At 36.1% G+C, this 18,359-nt stretch overlaps 1 long non-coding RNA gene across 1 annotated transcript; it reads left to right on the plus strand.

Annotated features, from left to right (window-relative positions):
* The first annotated feature begins 16,464 nt into the window (after nucleotides 1-16,464).
* Nucleotides 16,465-16,928, plus strand: LOC121640755. The gene is made up of 3 exons (XR_006010565.1): nucleotides 16,465-16,509; nucleotides 16,576-16,644; nucleotides 16,715-16,928. It is a non-coding gene; the product is annotated as an uncharacterized LOC121640755 (long non-coding RNA).
* Nucleotides 16,929-18,359: the final 1,431 nt, after the last annotated feature.

Raw genomic sequence — 18,359 nt, forward strand, 5'->3', positions numbered from 1 at the left:
ACAAAGGGAAGGAACTACAAAAATAAAACAGGAAATAGAAATAATCACAAGTCTCTAAATACCAAAAACCAAGAGCATAAGCCAGAATCATGACAGTTACTCTGTAATTCAGTATTTTCTTTAAAAATTACTGTTGCGACAATCAGCAGGAGCAAAAGTAACACGATCAATAACAAGGTGACATAACATGTTTAGCTTCTATAAAAGTTATTTCAATGAAGACATTTTCATATAAAATCTGCATTCAAAGTGAAAACTCAAAGTATTTGAAAAGTTTTTGTACATTAGGGTATTTGTTACTGGTACTGTTATTTTCTTTTATGTCATTTTTCATTTTTAAAGTCTTAAAACTTCAAACCTTGAGCTCAAAAGAAACACTATAAAAATGAAGAGTGTTGGGGCTTTAAACTTTATACTTTGCCTAGTATGAACACATAGTTGGAAAGACTTTTCAGTGAGCATGGGCTTCTTTCTCCATGTTTTGGAAGGCTGATGGAGGAACAAAACCTTACATGATTCTAGACGCCCCAAATGCTCTCAGTGGCTGAAACACATGATGACACTCATCTCAATCCAGTATCCTCCACTTCCTTGTGACCTGTGCTTTGTCTGTAGGTGAATTCAGAACTATTAGGAGTGTTATGGTCAAAATATAAAAATGTATGCAACTACACACGACTGTCGAGCTGAAGAGCCAGGTTGGAGTTTGGAGGACCAACCAGAATGTGCTGGTTCAAAGCTCCCTAAGCCTACATCTTTTTTTTAATCCAAGAATTTACATCTTAAAGACCTATATATTTGCTCCTATTGAGAGAAACAGCTGGAATTTACCCTCTGTTGAAATATATTACTAATGGAATAATTGCTCAGGTGACAGCCATAACACCCTCCAAAAGACAAGGATTGATCACTGTGTTGCTCACTGCAGGAGATGACAAGAGTCCACATTCTCCACCAAGGTTGGTGTCAAGCTTCTCAAACATGAGGGCGCTCTGTTAATTTTGATTTTACTACAAGCCACAGTTGCTACACTGACTTGCTTCTGATGTTTTCCCTACTACACCGTTCTGGTCCAAAGGTTGTTGGAATTAACTTCTTGACTCGCAGGGATACCCCCAGCCACTGATGGAGAGAGCATGACTCTCTCTCCACCCTCCCATCAGATAAAACTCCCAGCAAGAGGCAGTTACATACCCATTTTACTAGATTATTATTAGAGCAGTAATTAACAGAGTGTTTCTGGTATGTTTGACTGTCACTTTTTTGTGCAATTATGCATGATGATCAAATTAATGTCGATGTTGTATGGTAGTTGGCAGGGCATCAAACGTATCAAGAATTCAGAAGACAGCCATAATGAAAAGGCTAGTGTATTTACTGAGCAGTGTTCTAATCCTCTATTTGGACTGACATTAGCACTACATCAAATTAACTGAACCTAATCAATTATTCAAATGATATGAGTAACATGTGATGAGGCAAAAAGAAGATCAACTCTCGGATCACTGCAAATGCTGCATCAGACACACAATAGCAGCGATTTTTTTTACTTAAAACACAATGGATATAATCACAGATTTATGTAAACTGAGTGCTTCTGTTGTTGACTGTCACAAGCCTTTAAGCTAAATATTGATTTCCCAGCAATATGCATCATAAGGGTAAAGTAGGCTGGATTAATAGCTGGCAAGAAAAGCAAAGAACAGACAGAGATATAGACAGAGATTATGTTATTTATTAATGAGATTACCATTGTTTTTGTTATTTTCCAATCTTTTGAGTCTTTTAATTCCATCACTTGTTTGTCTCTTGTTTCAATTCAGGTAATAATCCAAGAAAGTTAGACTGGAAGAGGAGATAAAAAGGAGATATTTACTGGTTTGTTCACAGGTCAAACAGATTAAAGAAAAATTAGGTACTACATCAACAGTAGTCATCTATGAAAGCCAATATAGCTCTACATTTTTTAGGAAATGGATTCAGATCAGCACCAAACTTTAACGGGTTCTTCCTGGGCCCATGTTTCACCTCTGCAAAAGGTTTCATGAAAATTCCATCAGGAAGTTTTCCCTTATCTTCCCAACATGGTCTTGCAAGCAACTGGCAGTGAAAGGCGCATCACCGTTTCAAAAAAATATGCAACAACTTAGCTTTAGTTGTAGTATCTGAAAGACATTCCATGATGATTATTCTCCATCCATTATTTCTCGACTTAATCTAAAAATAAATAATGACTTACAATTACTGCTTAGAAGTCAAAATCCCTTTTGCTCTGTGTTTTGTGAATACAAAATGAGCACCTGTGAAGCAGCTGCATTGGGAATCCTTCTTCACTTACATAATTATTGGACTTTCAGTTGGTAGTCATGCAAATTAAGTTATTGGCTGCATCATCTGAGTGTACATTAGATTTTTCTTTCTCTGTCATACCAGTTTTATGGAAAGAAGGTTGCAATTTTGTTTTCTTCCCTTCAAATTTGTGCTCAAACTGTTTGAGAGTGATAAGAACATTTGCATATTGATTATTTTCAAACCTTTTTATGTTCCTGGGGATCAGCAGTTATCAAACAGCTCACCTGTTGAGATAAGTTAAAAAAGATTATGCAATCATTTACATTTTTAAGACATGTCAGTCTTATAAGCATTAAAAGCTGAGATGGTGTTTTAAATAGCTAAAGCTAATTTATTCTTAAAAGGAGTGAATTTAAGAGGAGAGTTCAATCACTGATCAATAATTAACAGTCACAATCATCATATGCTTTTTGAGTTAAAAGCATAAGGCAAGCACCTTAAAAATGCATCAGAGCAAAAGCATCACAGGGTAAGTTGAAAGACATCATCAAAACCTTTACAACTCACAAATGAGGTTAAATTACTCATCTAAGGTAAAAAACAAAAAACAAAAAAGTGCTGACTAGTTATGCTGCACAGTTAATTAAAGCAGAATTGGACATAAAACTTGTATTTAGCACAAATACATAGTCTCTGTGCACAGCTGGTGATTCAATGGTTTTGGATTTTGATAACTGCCTGAACTATTATCTTGATTATGTTAGCTCTGGTGTTGAAAGCTCTGGCATCACAAGTCATAATTATGTTTTTTATGGAATGTTTTGTTCCTAATTTAGACAAAATGGATCTCAAAAGATTATGTTTTTAAAAAACCTGGTAATCACCCATTGATTTGAATCAGGAGTGTTGAAGTGGGAAAATATGTAAAAACTGCAGGACAGCTGCCCTTGAGGACAAGATTTTGATGCCCATGGTCTACAGGGAACTATGAATATATTGATTCAGGTAGAGGATATCTTTACTATGCTGAGAAAACAAACCTTGTATAATTCTCCTCTTATTAGCTAGTTTGGCAACATTCAGAATCACCAGTTTCATTAAACCTACATTTCATAATAATATTTACAATATTCTATATAAAAGGCTGTTTTGGTCTCATTACTGCAGTTAACACAAAATAACTAAATTATAACCTAAATAACCAAATTACCCAAACAACCAAAATAACACAAAAGCTACTTTTTATTTGCATCCTTATTAGGAAAACAAATTGGTAATATATAAATGCACAGTCAACTGATTCTGCACATCCATCTTTGAACTGTTTATATGCCCTTATGCTTACCAGAAAAAAAAAAAAAACACTATATAAAATGAATGATTGATTCCACATGCATTGTTACCCACACTGTGATATGTTTATTACCATATGGTATTTAAAGTGAAGTGTAAGGTAAAGATTTTTATGTTTGGTCCTATGCAGTCTGAAGTTAACTGTTAAGGAAGAGCCTCAGAGTATCCCAGTTGTATTCTACTTATCTTTTCCCACCCACAAATACTCTGTGTGCCAACTGTCCTTATCTCTGTCTCACCTTATATTGGAACACCGCTGACCTCCTTATTATAGATATTGCAGCATAACTAGTAAGCTCCATTCACAGCCCTCACTTTTGTTAGTCACCAATTATTTTGACTGTTAGGTCCTCTCTGCCTTACAACCCTTAGAACCTCTGCCCCACAGCCCTTTGATACAGCCATGCTGTTTAAACCTGCAAACTTTTTCTTGCTCTTTTATTCCTCCAATAGAAGAACTTTTATAGCATCACAGTAAATTAACTCTCTAAATCTTGAGTCTGAACTCTAATCAAATGATTGTTTGACAGACGTCAAACGACTGCACATTTATCTGATGTATGAGGAATATAAGTCAAGAAAATGTGTTGGTTTTGATTTTTAGATTTTTAGAGTTGCTACAAGCCAAAATCTTCCATGAATTAAGCTTGACTTCAATTCTAGCAATGTGTTAGATCTCCATTGTTGGTGTCTTACAAATAATGGTCATGGCCACACTGATCTCTCTCATACCACTGACCAAAGTTACTAAGCATGTCTTAAAGCTGCACTACTTAATTTTTGCAATTTGGTGCTCCTTAACAAAGGCTTCCTCAGCATTTGTAAATGGAATGGTAAATGGACTAGCACTTTTCCAGTCAGTTTGACCTCAGTTTGACTCAAAGCGCTTTACACTACTTATCACATTCACCCATTCACACACACATTCACATCCCGATAGGCACGTCGGGAGGCAACGTGGGGTTAAGTGTCTTGCCCAAGGACACTTTGGCATGTAGTCAGTGGAAGCCTGGAATCGATCCGCCTACCTTCTCGTTGAAAGACGACTGCTCTTCCTCCTGAGCTACAGCCGCTACCCTGTCTCGTCTCTGAGCTCTCTGAGTAAAAGGAAGTCCAATGCTGCCTCTTGTCTCATCGCTTGCTCTGTTACTTTCTCTCTTTCTTTTCCTTGCTTCTTCAACTATGTCTTCTTGAATTTCTTTGCTGAAACAGCCATGTTGCATGTCTAAAACAGCCAGCATTTTGATACCCATTTGCTGGCATGTTACATGATGCCACAGGGCAAAATGCAGCACTCAAGTGATGCTCTGGGCTGGAGCACAAAATTATGAACTGCAGTTTCACAACCTGGGGATGCTGCAGGGTACTGAAAGCACCAGGAATGTGCACAATAAATGTCAATGTACCATCAAAATGGTACAGAGTTTAAAAGGTTGGAAATTTATGTAGTATTACTTTAAAGGGGCAGCATGTAACAAAATTGAAGGTCAGAGAAAGAAAAATTGTATTTTTGTTGGTGTCTAATAACTTTAATAATATAACTATTGTTTTTTATTCTCTAAGAATGAGCAATTTATATCTACGTTCTGTGGATCCACAATGGTACCTGCCATTTGTGCCACTGTTTTTACTATGGTGTCTCTGAATGGACAAACAACTCTGTGTGCGAAGTGAGAGCCCTCTGAGAATTAAGACTGTAGTACTGGCTTTGTGTTATAAGTGCTAGAGCACTATTTGGTACAAGAAAACCCTAAAAGGCACATAGAAGACAGGATGCATGTACATGTACCATTTTAACGTTATCTGTAGTGCACCTGAGGCCTTTGGATCCACTCACACAGGAAATCATGTTTGTGTCTGGAAGAACTTTGGCCACAAATGGGCACTGTCTAGTGTCTAGTTATTTTATATACTCATCTTTACCATAGATATCAGTAATTCTAACATACTGTACTTTTACCTTGATGGACTGCTCCTGCATAATTCTTGAGAATCTCTTAGTAAAACCAGTTAACAACCAAGCATTTGCATTTCACCTTGATTCACGGTCATGCTGCATCAATTCATCCACATGATTCTCAACTTAAACTGACGTATATAAAAACATCTTAAATGATGTACAGAAAAGCTATGAAAAAAAATCCACATTGCGATAGTTTCTACAGTCAGATTTTACAGAGATGATTTCAGTAGCCAGCATAAGACTTGTCAAGTTACTTGGTGCAAACTTGACCAACACACACGATCATCATATACAAGCATGACCATTTTAGCCAGACTTAAGATCCCCAGAAATTATATCAGGAGTACTGACATCTGGACCATCTGTCAACAACAAGCTGTATAAGCAATTCAGCTATCCTCAAACTGTCATCACAACCTTAATTCATGATAAGGGACATTTGACAACTTAAGGTCCAAATAACAGAGCACAAGTAAATTATACATCTACTAATTTCAAGGAGAGCTTTAACTTGATCTGTAAGCTCATTTGCTGGATATCCAGCTTTATCTTTTCATTTAAAAACCTGGAAATGTTGTGTGCATTTGTTAGATGATCAAGCTAAAAAATAAAAATAAAAATATCCATTTTACATAAGCTGAGTAAAGTTGCTTAGTGATGTATCTGTCTTTAGAATAATATGCAAAACTTAAATATTTACATAAATTAAAGCCAAACATCATCTGTCATTCTGGCCGTCATTTACTTTGCAGAGTATCCCACTCTGCAAGATGTAAATTCTTGGATTAAAAATAAAAAAATCTGCAGCATACAAAAATAAAAAAAATGCATGCATTTGTATCTGTTCCGACCAGTTAAGAAAAATGGCAAACAAATTGGTGTTGTCAGAGCGACATATGCCACAGAGGTTGACCACCACAGCTAGAGGCAGTCTTATTGATTGCCTGTCAGATGTGGCTCTCAGGTGTGGCCATGGCAGATGGCCTACAGGGCAAACTGAAGTGGCTGCTTGCATTGTTGTGTTCAATAGCTTCAGATGTGCTTGGTTGCACTTAAGTTGTTAATCATAATAAAGAACTTTCAAAATAATTATTTGTATGTCATTAAGATTTTTAGTCATGCTTAAAAATATAAGTACTATACACAAATATGTATGACGTTTCTTTGAGCCACAATACTTTTTGGTAATGGAGAGGATCGTCAAAAACTATGAATGGCTTGCATAAAGTGCATGTGATGCCTCTTGGTGAGGAAAGATCAATCCCAAAGAAAGACAGTGAAACCCAATGCCAAACTGAATCTGTATATCAATGGAGACATGCAGACTAAATAATTCAAAAGCTTATCCAGAGAAAAGCTGAAAATATGGAAAGGATTCCAGTAACTATAGTTGATTATAGATTATACGATTTTTTGTTTTCTGCAAAAATGTGCAGTTCAGACACAGAAGCACAATAATGTGATTTAAAAAAAACATTTAAAACTATTTAAATGAGACAAACACTGAGCTAAGAAAAAAAAAAGAAAACATCTTTAGTTGATTTTATAAAGGCACAAATTAGCCAACTGTGGTGACCTTGAAGAAATGAGAAATTTAACACTTGCACCTTTTAGAGAGCTGAAATCAGTTTCACAAAAGTGCCATTATTTCAAGGAAAATGTGGACTTAGGCTAGAAAATGACCAATGTATTAGGCCATTAAATAGTCTAACAGAGAAATGGATTGGATTCTCTACTGCTTAAACTGTCAATTCTGAGCAGTGAGTTTATTACTTTCTGTGATTCATTTAATTATTACTAAAAATCTTGAAAGAATACCAAGGGTGGAACATTTACCAGTTCTTTTGTATGTATTGAGCAGTATGTCAAGTGATCAACAGCATAAGGAAAGATTTAAATACATTTTCTGATGGAATAAAATAAAAAATATCTATATTTGTTCCAGTTACTGATGGTTCATGATTCAAACAAACTGCAGTGGCACACCCAATTTTTTCACAGCTTATGTTTTACTGCAAAATGACATCAAAATTGGACTGCTCACTCATATTTAGGATGTTTAACATCTTGCCACATTATGACAAAGCTGCTGGATGTTGCTATGATTATTGTGTCATCTATTTTATTATGGCATGCTATTAAGTATCACCCCCACAAGCAGTGCAAGAGAAATCAAGCTTAAATAAGAATTTTCACATCAGATAAGATGATTAATTGTCAAGTTGATTGTTTAACAAGTCAATTCAAAAAGAAAGGAAGTGTGGTAGGAAGGTGCTGTTCAGTGCTAAACTTTCATGATCCTGAGCAAGACCAAGATAACACACTGCTACTTAACCTGTTGGCACTGTTTCTGGTTGAGTTCAGACAACAATTAAACTAAAATTGACTTTGATATAGTTGAAAATGATCATGTTTTGGACTAAAATACATAGATAGTTTTCCTCAAACATTTTTTGTCGTTAACAATATTTACATCTTCACATTTCATGTCTGAAAGGAGTAGGTGGAAGTATAAACTTTCATGGCTCCAGCCAATTTTTACATTACACCATAACACTCCATCTCTAGTTCAGAATTCAATGTACAATATAAAGTTTACAGAGCTTTCAGGATTACTAGGGACCTTGTTTTACCCAGGATGGCGACACTCCATGCCAACTTTCCCCAAACATAATTAATTTGTGGTTTTCAATAGATTTTGTGGTCCAAGATGACAGAGGAATTTCATTTTATTTACTCTATCTATATTTATATTATCAATGACATTTCTCTTATGATTCCCAAACAATATAAAACTACTTTAATTCCAATTTAAAGATAATTTATTTTTATCTAACCACTTTTTTCAGTCTGCTTCGTGTCTCCAAAGGCTGCTGCAGTTCCACATCCAAACAAAAAATATTTGTGTCATCTGAAAATAACACAAACCCTAATATATTTGATACTTTGCAAATGTCATTAATATTCATATTATACATTTTTTGACCTAAAACTGATTCCTGAGGTACTCCACCTGTAATGTTATTTAGTCTAGATATATATTGATTTATTTGTACAAATTGTTAAGCAAATGCCTCTTTAACCAGTCCAGAACTATACCTTGGAAGATATTCTTCTTCATTTTTCTAATCAATATCATGATTGACAGTGCCAAATGCTTTATTCATACAGAGAAATATTCCAAGTTCATATCCCCTTGTATAAATAAATTCAGTTATTTCTTCCACCACATCAATCAGTGTCAAGGATGTCAATTCTGTTATTTCTAAGTGTGATGCTTAAATCCAACAGGCATTTATATTTATAAAGCTTGGAGTTGGAGAATATGAATGAAAATGCTGATATGGCCCAAATACTCACTTGCCAAATAATTGTGCACACAGTGTACAGTTTAAAAAAATGACAGGGTTAGGGATAAAAAAAAAAAAAAATACAAAGCAGTAGTTGTCTTTGCAGATGTCATGTATATTGTTCTCTTCCTGTTGTTTACATGACCACTAGACATATTTTTCAAACTTAAATCTAGACATTGTCTGCCTACATACAGTATGATATGGGCATTTTGTTACATTTAATGCTGTTGGTGTAGTATTTTAGACATATAATGAAATAGAGGGTGGATCGCTGGGTTGGTCAGCAAAGGGTGAAGACCGATCTAACAATATTTTCTACTTCCTTTACACTTTTCCACTCTTATTAAAAACAACAGTATTATTTTTATTTGATTTGTAGTCAAAGAAAATAGCAGTGCCATCCCATAGTTTAGTTACCAAACTCTATGACCATGCAGACTTTTTTCATAGTTAGCCCTTTCCACAATTTTTTCCCTTCAAAACTAGGTATATAAATGATTAATGATTGATTAGGGTGGTTGATTGGAGCTAAATTTAAGAAGATGCTAATTTACCTGATTAAACATAGATGATCTTTTTCTGTACAAGGGTAACCTCTTCAGCAGTGTAATTGTAGAAATAAATAGTATGTTCAATCATTATTTTAAAAAGCCATTTTAAGATTTGAATTACATGATATCTTCATTTATGTCTTATTTTGTTTTGTTTTTATCCCCACCAACAAAGTGCAATACATTTCTCACAGTACAAAGAAATACTCCTCCCCCAGCACATTGCTCTGTGCTTTTATCTTGAATCAGAGCAGAGAGGAGAGAAAACAAAATCCATATCACAAGAAGTTAAAAAGATCCTTTCATGCTTCTCTGTTAGAAGAATCAGAACCTTTTGTAATTATACATACTGTAACTGATATTACAGGGATTAATGTTATTGCTTATATACCGGAACTGTTTTCACATAAAACCTTTTAATTTACTTGTTCTATTTTATTCTATTCTATTCTATTCTATTCAACAGTCATTTAGCAGATGCTTTTATCAAAAGCGACAAAAAACAAAAACATATATATATATATTTGTTTTTGTTTTTTGTTTTGTTTTGTTTTGTTTTTTGTAAATCATTTTGTTTAAATAAAAGCTCACAAATTCATTAAACAATATCAACTTGGGCATAAATGCACACAGCTTATTCCGTACTTGGTTAAACCAAAGAGCTGGACAAATCCTTCTAACTCATTCTGTTGAGTAGAAGAGTTAAGCTAAGTGCAGAAATGCTCCTTAAACAACTGAGTCTTTAGCTTGCTCTTAAAAGTGGATAAGGACTCTGCAGATCGGACGGAGTTTGGTAGATCGTTTCACCACCGGGGAACAACAGAGGAGAAGAGTCTAGCTACTGATTTTGTGCCACGTTGTGATGGGAGCACTAGGCGTTTTTCGCTGGCAGAGCGTAACTGTCAAGAGGGAGTGTAGCTCTGGATTAAGGAGTGGAGGTAGACTGGAGCCATTTAGGTTATTGTTTTGTAAGCCAGAAGCAGAGCTTTGAATTTGATGCGTGCTGCAACTGGAAGCCAGTGAAGAGCGGCGGAGTGACATGAGCTCTTTTGGGCTGGTTGAAGACCAGACGTGCTGGTCTTGTGGGTAAACTGAAAAAACATAATGCAGGTCAGTGATAAATGTCATCAATGAAATACACCATTGCGGTAAACTGTCACTCAATAGGAGTTGAGTGAGCAAACCTTCTGCAAACAGGAAAAAAAAAGGTTATAAATGTGTTTACACACATCTGATCTTCAATTCACGCAACATTGAACATGCAGCCGATACAGTGCACTACAGCTGCATTGCTACATATCAATAACATCTAATTTCAAGACATGTCCAGCACATGTTAAGGTCAGTTGTATTGCTAAAACCACCTCATAAAACAAATTGACTCTGATTCCTTATAACTTACTATTAACAACAGTTTAACCATTAGGTTAAATTTCAGTGCTGACCACCTGAAAGTTTTATTTATTTTCTTAGATTTCCCATGGAAACATGGACTCTGTTTACTTCAGTCAAGCACTGAACCATCTATTACTTTACTGAAGTTTAAAAAGTGCAATACAATGATGCTGCATGAAAAGGAAAAGTGTTTGTCTGAATCTGGATAAATTGTCTCATGCCTGGAGCCTTTTTTTTTAAATCTGTAAACATCTAAAGTAACAGATCTTGTGTTTTCCTGCCTTTGTTCATTCATTCTCTAACACTTTTCAAAGGGTAGTGATTTCTCTCCATGCTTAATGTCTGATGAAATTGGTCTGAGTGGTGAAAACTCTCAAGCAATATCTTTTCCAGCTCGCCCTCCACCCCTGCTCAAAATTCAATAACATCCCACTAAGCTGGATCTTTGAGGCGACTACATCAGTGGGCAGAGGCTTGTAAAGGGGGAAAAAAATAAAAACAAAGTTGATGATGTGAAGGGGGCTTTACACAGTTTCCTTCATAAGCAATTATATCAGAAAAATGTGTCAGATATCATGTCAGAGGATCAAACATTGAACTCTTCTCTAGGCTTTTTGCCAAACTGTTAGTGGTAAGATTTTATCCTTGCTTGCTGTTTGTAGCTCTGTTTTGATTTTGCCACTTGCCTTTTTTATATGAATTTCAAAATGAAAAAGCAATATATTCTTAAGCACGTATAGTTCATTATTCAGGGTTGTGTTTTCTTCCAGGGACTTTACTATGCCACAAGCAGTGTGATCGGTGGAGGTATAGAACATTAAATCTCCCCTTTTCCTTCCTATTCTCTTTCTACACTTGCCTCTTCCCCCCTCTGTGTGTGTGTGTGTGCATGTGTGTCTTTCTCATGCCAAACGTTACACTGATGGGCACACTTTCTGAAGCGTGAACTGAATTATAGATTTCTAATTTCATCTAAACTTGAGGCCAGTAGGCCTTTGGTGAATAGCATGGATATTTTATCACAAATGAAAAAGTAAATAAAAATACTTTAGCTTCAGGGCTTCACAGAAAACCATACTTTTTTGAGAGGATGAAAGGAGGGAATTTTGACAGTAACAAAGTTTCAGCGATTTCCTCTGGGTTTAGTCCAAAAATAAGATAAGCAGGAAGCTGGCACAGTTGGTTACAATGTACAAACATCAGGTCATAGCTTATACCTGTTCCCTAAGGCTTCAGCCATTCTGTGCTTCACTACAAACTCACAACACAACCCAAAAGGGAAATATTGTTATGTTTTTTTTACCTTTTCTTTAACATATATATTCTTGTAGGGTAGAGGCTGTTTCATGACTAATTACTTTATTGTTTCCCCCTTTGGGAGATCAGCTGAAGGCAATTCAGTGGCAGCCAATCATGCAGTACTTTGATTTACAAAAGCTGAATTGGGAAAACTCAGAATATTGTCAGACTAAGCTGCAGAGTTTTTAGATTGTTTTACTAATTTATTTGCCCCACTGAGAACACACTATGTGTTGTTAGTTGCCTTATGTCAAAAAGCCTGTCGTGTTGAGAGCAGCACAGAAAAACTTGCAAATATTTGTTGAATGACACAGTTGACTGTTCATCACAGAGATGGGGACTTGAGTCCCACTTAAGTGGCACTATCAGTGACTTGAGACTAGACGTAGACCAATATGATTTTGTCAGGGCAGATAAGGAGGCCGGTAACCAATATTGAGAGCCAATATTCGTTTGCAATAAAAGGAAAAATATTGCCGGGAAAATTTTGTTTCAACCACCAACACTTAACTTTATTTAAATGCCTTTAAGCATGTGTTTATTTAATAAACAAACAAATAGTGCAGAAACTTCCCAGCATCTCTTATAAAGTAAACTGACTATTTATATTAATAACTAAATAAATAAATTATTTAAGTTTTATAAAGTAAATATAACAAAGTTAAATACAATTTGAAAAGCAATGTAAGTCTCAAGTCAATCAATAACCCCAATTGAGCAGCAACAGATTGTGGTGCGAAAAGCAGAGCTGCTCAGCTTGCTCTCCAGTGAGATGGTTTGTCTTTTGTCTCATAAATTGCCATGTGATTCCTCATCTGATAGCAGGGACCCTGTCATTAAAAACTAGGCTGCTACATTAGAAACGATTAATGTTACTTTAGCTGAAAATAAATAAATAAATAAAATATATATATATATATATATACAATAGCAATAGGAGAGACTATTCATCCCTGAACACGCAGTTTACGTAGGCTTTATGATACAGTTACATTGTGTTAAATATGTCTTGAACAGCAATATCCTGCTCCTCTCTACAAGACTCAATACAGCTTCAGGACATACTTCATCTAACAATATGTCATTTTCTGCTGCTTGAGATCTCTCAATCAACACAGAAAAATGTAGAGTAAAATAACTTGGTAGTTAAACAGCCATTATTGCCCGACAGTTTTCTCTGAGACAGATGCTGCTTTGCTGTCAGTCTCTGTGGCTTCTCATGTGGTCATTTCTGTAGCCATCCCCTCAACATGCTTACCTGCAATAAAAGTAACTGAATTTTAGTTTCTCTTTCACACACACACACACACAGAGCTTCTCCACTTGACAAACCTTTTCTACTCTCTACCGTGTGTGTGTGAGCACTGTGCATTAGTGTTGTGTGAATCATGAACGAATTGTTCAATAGTAGAGAATGACTTTACTGACTTGTGAATCACAATCCCTCGTCCCCACTGTCTCATTCATTGGATCGTCCCTACAACCGCTAGCAAGCTAACTACAGAGCTAACTGAAGAGACCAAACAAGATATAGTATCACTATCGTGTAACTGCTATTCTAACTGCCTTTGTAGAAACATATTAAGCTAATCATTGTAATACAGGGGTGTCCAGCTCCGGTCCTCAACGGCCACAATCCTGCAGGTTTTTGATGTGTCCCTGCTCCAAAACCACCTGACTTAAATTGACGAGTCATTGTGCAAAACTTAATAGGCTGTTGGATCTATTTCATTTGAGTCAGTTGTTTTGAAGCAGCAAACATTGGAAAATCTGCAGGACTGCGTCCCTTGAGGACCGACTTTGGGTACCTCTGTTGTAATAGAGGAAACTATGACTTTAGTGTCCGATGCGCTACTTTTTACTGCTGCATTTATTTATGCAAGAAAAGGGCGGAACTTAATAGCAAATTTCTGGTGAATTCCAGCCTTTCATTACATTGTTAATTGAGAGTGGAAAATAGATTTTTTGCCATATTTGGGCAGAAAAAAAAAATCTGAATAATTAAAAATGAAAACAACTGTCAATATTTATTTATTTGTTTATTTAGCCCATACTTCACAGTAAATGTGGATGCATTTTGAAATAAAAAAATACCAGCTTTGAAAGATAGTTTTGTCTTTACGAATGGGAAGCACAGCTCATATGAGAAGACATCTAAGCAGCAAGCAATAAGGGTATTGTTCATAGTTATTTTTCTAATGTTTTCTAATGTTTAAACATTGCAAATTTACTCAGTTACATTTATATTTTATTTCATGTGCGAGTTAAAGAAAGAATAATAAAATATTCCCCCTGGAGATCTGTTGACCTTTTACTTTTTTTTCCACTGTCAAATGGATTATATAGATTATATTAATAGAATATTTTCAATTAAGCAGAGCGGTTTTAGCGGTATGACTCAGTCAGAAATGGGGTGAAGCTTGTGTGCACATGTAGATTTCAATATACTCTCCTGGCAACTGACTCAAATGACTCAAAAACCTGATTCACTTTGGTGAGTGACTCATTCATTCAAACTCGAGTCATTAAAAAGAATCAAGCATACCATCACTACTGTGCATGTACACAGCTTTCACTGCTGATTAGCTGTTAACCATGCCGTGCGTTTAGCCAGTCAGATAATGCTGTGGGTGGGACAATGCTGGAAACAGAGTAGTGACTCAGCTCTTTTCGGCCGTCGGATTAAACAAAAAGGCCGATGCCGATATGTATCAAAATACCTAATATCGGCATAGATCATCGACCCAGCTGATAATCCGGCTATCCCTGCTTGAGACCCAACTTGGACTCACACTCAAAAGATTTGAGACTCGACTCAACTCAGACTCAGGATATGAGACACGTGAACAATCTTTTGATATTCAATGTTTGTTTTTGTTTTCACAATCTCAGTGTCTGATCTCCTGTCTGCTGTTATTTCCCCAGACGTAACACATAACGTCACAGAAACACAAATGCGTCCGCACATGCAACTAATCAAAACAACAGCAGCACCAGTAAACACATATATTGCTGCAATCCCTATGTAGCTTTTGGGTGTTAAAAACTTTAAAAAGGGGACAAATAAAAAAGCAGCAAAAAGAAGACATGGGACCTTCACCCACCTTAAAACTAGAGAAAATATCTATCTATTTAGATGGACGGACAGATATATATATATATATATATAGTTATGTAGAATTTATGTGTGTCTTTGTATGTATTTATTTATTTACTTGCTGTAGCTGGAATTTTACCAACCGTGTTTTCATCTGCATTGATTCATTCCCTGAGGCCACTAGCAGAAAGATTGCAGCGGTATAACACTCCTAAATGGCCAGGAAGTTATTCATGCTTGGACGCAGGGGTTACCGCCATTGGCAGGTTTATGTTCACTTACCCTTATTTAATAAATAACAGCCTTTTACAGAACCTTAAGTTTGGGGAAAAGACTAAGGTAATAGCTAGATGTTAGATAAGTTCAAAAAGCTTTCTTCAGGATGTCAGTGTGATTTCATAATCCCCTCACTCTCATACGGAATACTTGATCCCGACCCATAAAAATTAAGTACTTTCATTGTCTTTGGGGAAAGGTTCAAGTGTATTACACTTGAAAGAAATTAGGATATTTTTTCCCCACTCTTTTGGTAGACAGATACAGTCTTTTCTAGCATTGCATCAAACAATTGTGCTCAAATAATTTAGAAAAATGTTCTTAGTGCCATAAAGTGTTTGAGAATGTCTACAAAAAATCGTTAGGCTTTATAGGCTACTATGAAAGAAAAAGTAGTTTGAACATGAGATGAACAGCCTACCCAGTGGAGATGGGAGGTTGGATGAGTGAAGAGTTTGATAGATAGATAGATAGATAGATAGATAGATAGATAGATAGATAGATAGATAGATAGATAGATAGATAGATAGATAGATAGATAGATAGATAGATAGATAGATAGATAGATAGATAGATAGATTGTGACACTGTCTCGTTATTTAGGAAAGAACTTGACAGCATTGTTTGATATTTTAAAGAGAAGTCAGGTTCTTTTCATTACTGGGACATCGTTTATAAGTCCTTGCTGGGTATCAAATAGTTACTTCAATAGCTGTTGATAGTAATTTAACACTAAAATGGCAAATAATGTTAAACTTTCTTCATAGTGTAGCGGTTGGCACCATAGGGTGTCGCTGTGTTGATTAGGGCTGCTCCGCTATAAAAGGGGAAGTGGCACTGTAGAGGGGAGTGCCAGTTTCCTGGTTGGAGTGGTCAGGACGTCATTGGGCCACGTCAGCCTTGGTGCAAGGTGGTTTTTAGCAGCATCAGGTAAATATGTTTTTATATGTTGAATTTTATATGGTGGATGAGTTTTAAGTGTGGTCTGTAATGCAGGGCTGGGATCTGAGTGGTGTAGATCCTGGGAAAAGCATGTTGACTGAGTAATGGAACTCAACGCTGCAGGTATGTTGTGAGTATTGTGTTTGAATTAAAGTGTTTTTTTTGTAGTAATTTTGTATTTCTTTTTCTGCAGCTGTTGGGTACCGTTGCCTGCTGTCCTTTTAGGGTTTTTTGGTTTAAAGTTAGTCCGCTCCTGGTCCAATTGTTTGTGGTGGTGCTGATTGTACGGGCGGACTAACTGTTTAATTTTTGTTTGTTTGTTTTGTTTGTTTGGGCATCCCCCTATGAATGAGTTTAACCCTCCTGTCGGTAGTCACCCGGAGCCGTTCTGCACCCGACTCTTGTGCATGCAGGCTTGGGTGTTAGTTTGCAGTGAGTTGTAGTGCAATCGTGTGTGGGTTTGTGCTTGCCGCCATCGGGCCGGTTACTTAAGCGGGTTTTTCGCCTTCGTGGTGTGCGGTTCCAGTCGGGTGGGAGCAGGCGGATACCAGGTTAGATGACAGGAGGAGTAAATGGGGGATGACCCCTTAAGTTTGTGTGATTAATAAATTGAGTTGAACTTTTACATTGTTTTTGAGTTATTTTACACCTCACCCCTGGTAACATTAGGACGAAATTATAGGTTTATGCTTTTTTTAATTTATTTTTTTTATTATTATTTGTGGTATTAGTTTCAGTATTGTCCATGTTGGCTTACAATAAGTTAACAATTTCAATGCAAAGCTTATTTTTCCATCCAATGTTTACAGTATGAACCACACTGCACTGTATAAATTTAAATTTATTTTAAATTTAGATTTAAACAATCTTGGGCAGTTTGTGAAACTGCTGCAAAACAATTTTATGTGTTCGCGGACAATATTACTTCCTCTTTTTTTATGTAACGGACATGAAAGATGATTACAAGAAGTGATTCAGCGGCACGCCATTTTGTGAAATTGCCAAACGTGTTTACCGGAATTAACAGGCTAAAAGAGACAATCAGTGTTTGGAGGATGGAGTTTGCTGTGGTTCAGTTATGCACATGTCTATCCAAGAATTCTTAGTGATTATTTTATTCAAAACAAAATTCAATGTTTTCTTCCATGTACTCATTGTTTTGTGCTCATAAAGTCATATTAATGTATTTAAGATAATTGTGCTTTTATTGGACACAATCTTTTTTCTATACTGCTATCCTTAACAACTTGATTGTACACATAACCTTATAATTATTTGCTCTCTTTGTGAGTCCCAGTCAAGTTGCGTGTTTAATATCCATTGGGGTGTTTTCATGCACCACAGTACCTTTCATAAGCACAAGGTGAAAAGCATGGGTTTGGTGAGATGTTGGCCAAGAAAAAAGGAGTTCAGCGGAGCTATAATACTGCAAAGCTGCATAATGATGAGTTTCTCTTTTACTCCTCTGAGAATTAAAAGAAAGTAAAATTTCATTTAGAGAAATGCTTCAGGGTTATTGTGACCTTAAAGGCCAGTGTCAGACAAAAATAATTGTAATGAGGGAAACTGCAACAATAATGTCTGCTAGAGTATTTTGTCTGTTTCTTAATCAACCAGGTTCAGTCATACATATCCAAGAGAGTAAGAAACTCTGAGTAAATGCATGGCAGAATATCTGTTCATAGAGCTGACCCACATAACACCAAACATTCACTATTTTGATGATATTCATGGAATAAGTCCACCCACAATTTAGCATGATCAATGCCTCTGGGAATTGTGAAAGCTAGACTGCTCCCCACTGCTGTTCACCATCAACGTTTGAATGCATCTATTTT

This window comes from Melanotaenia boesemani, chromosome 5 (genome assembly GCF_017639745.1).
Source record: "Melanotaenia boesemani isolate fMelBoe1 chromosome 5, fMelBoe1.pri, whole genome shotgun sequence".
Classification (NCBI taxonomy): Eukaryota; Metazoa; Chordata; class Actinopteri; order Atheriniformes; family Melanotaeniidae; genus Melanotaenia; species Melanotaenia boesemani.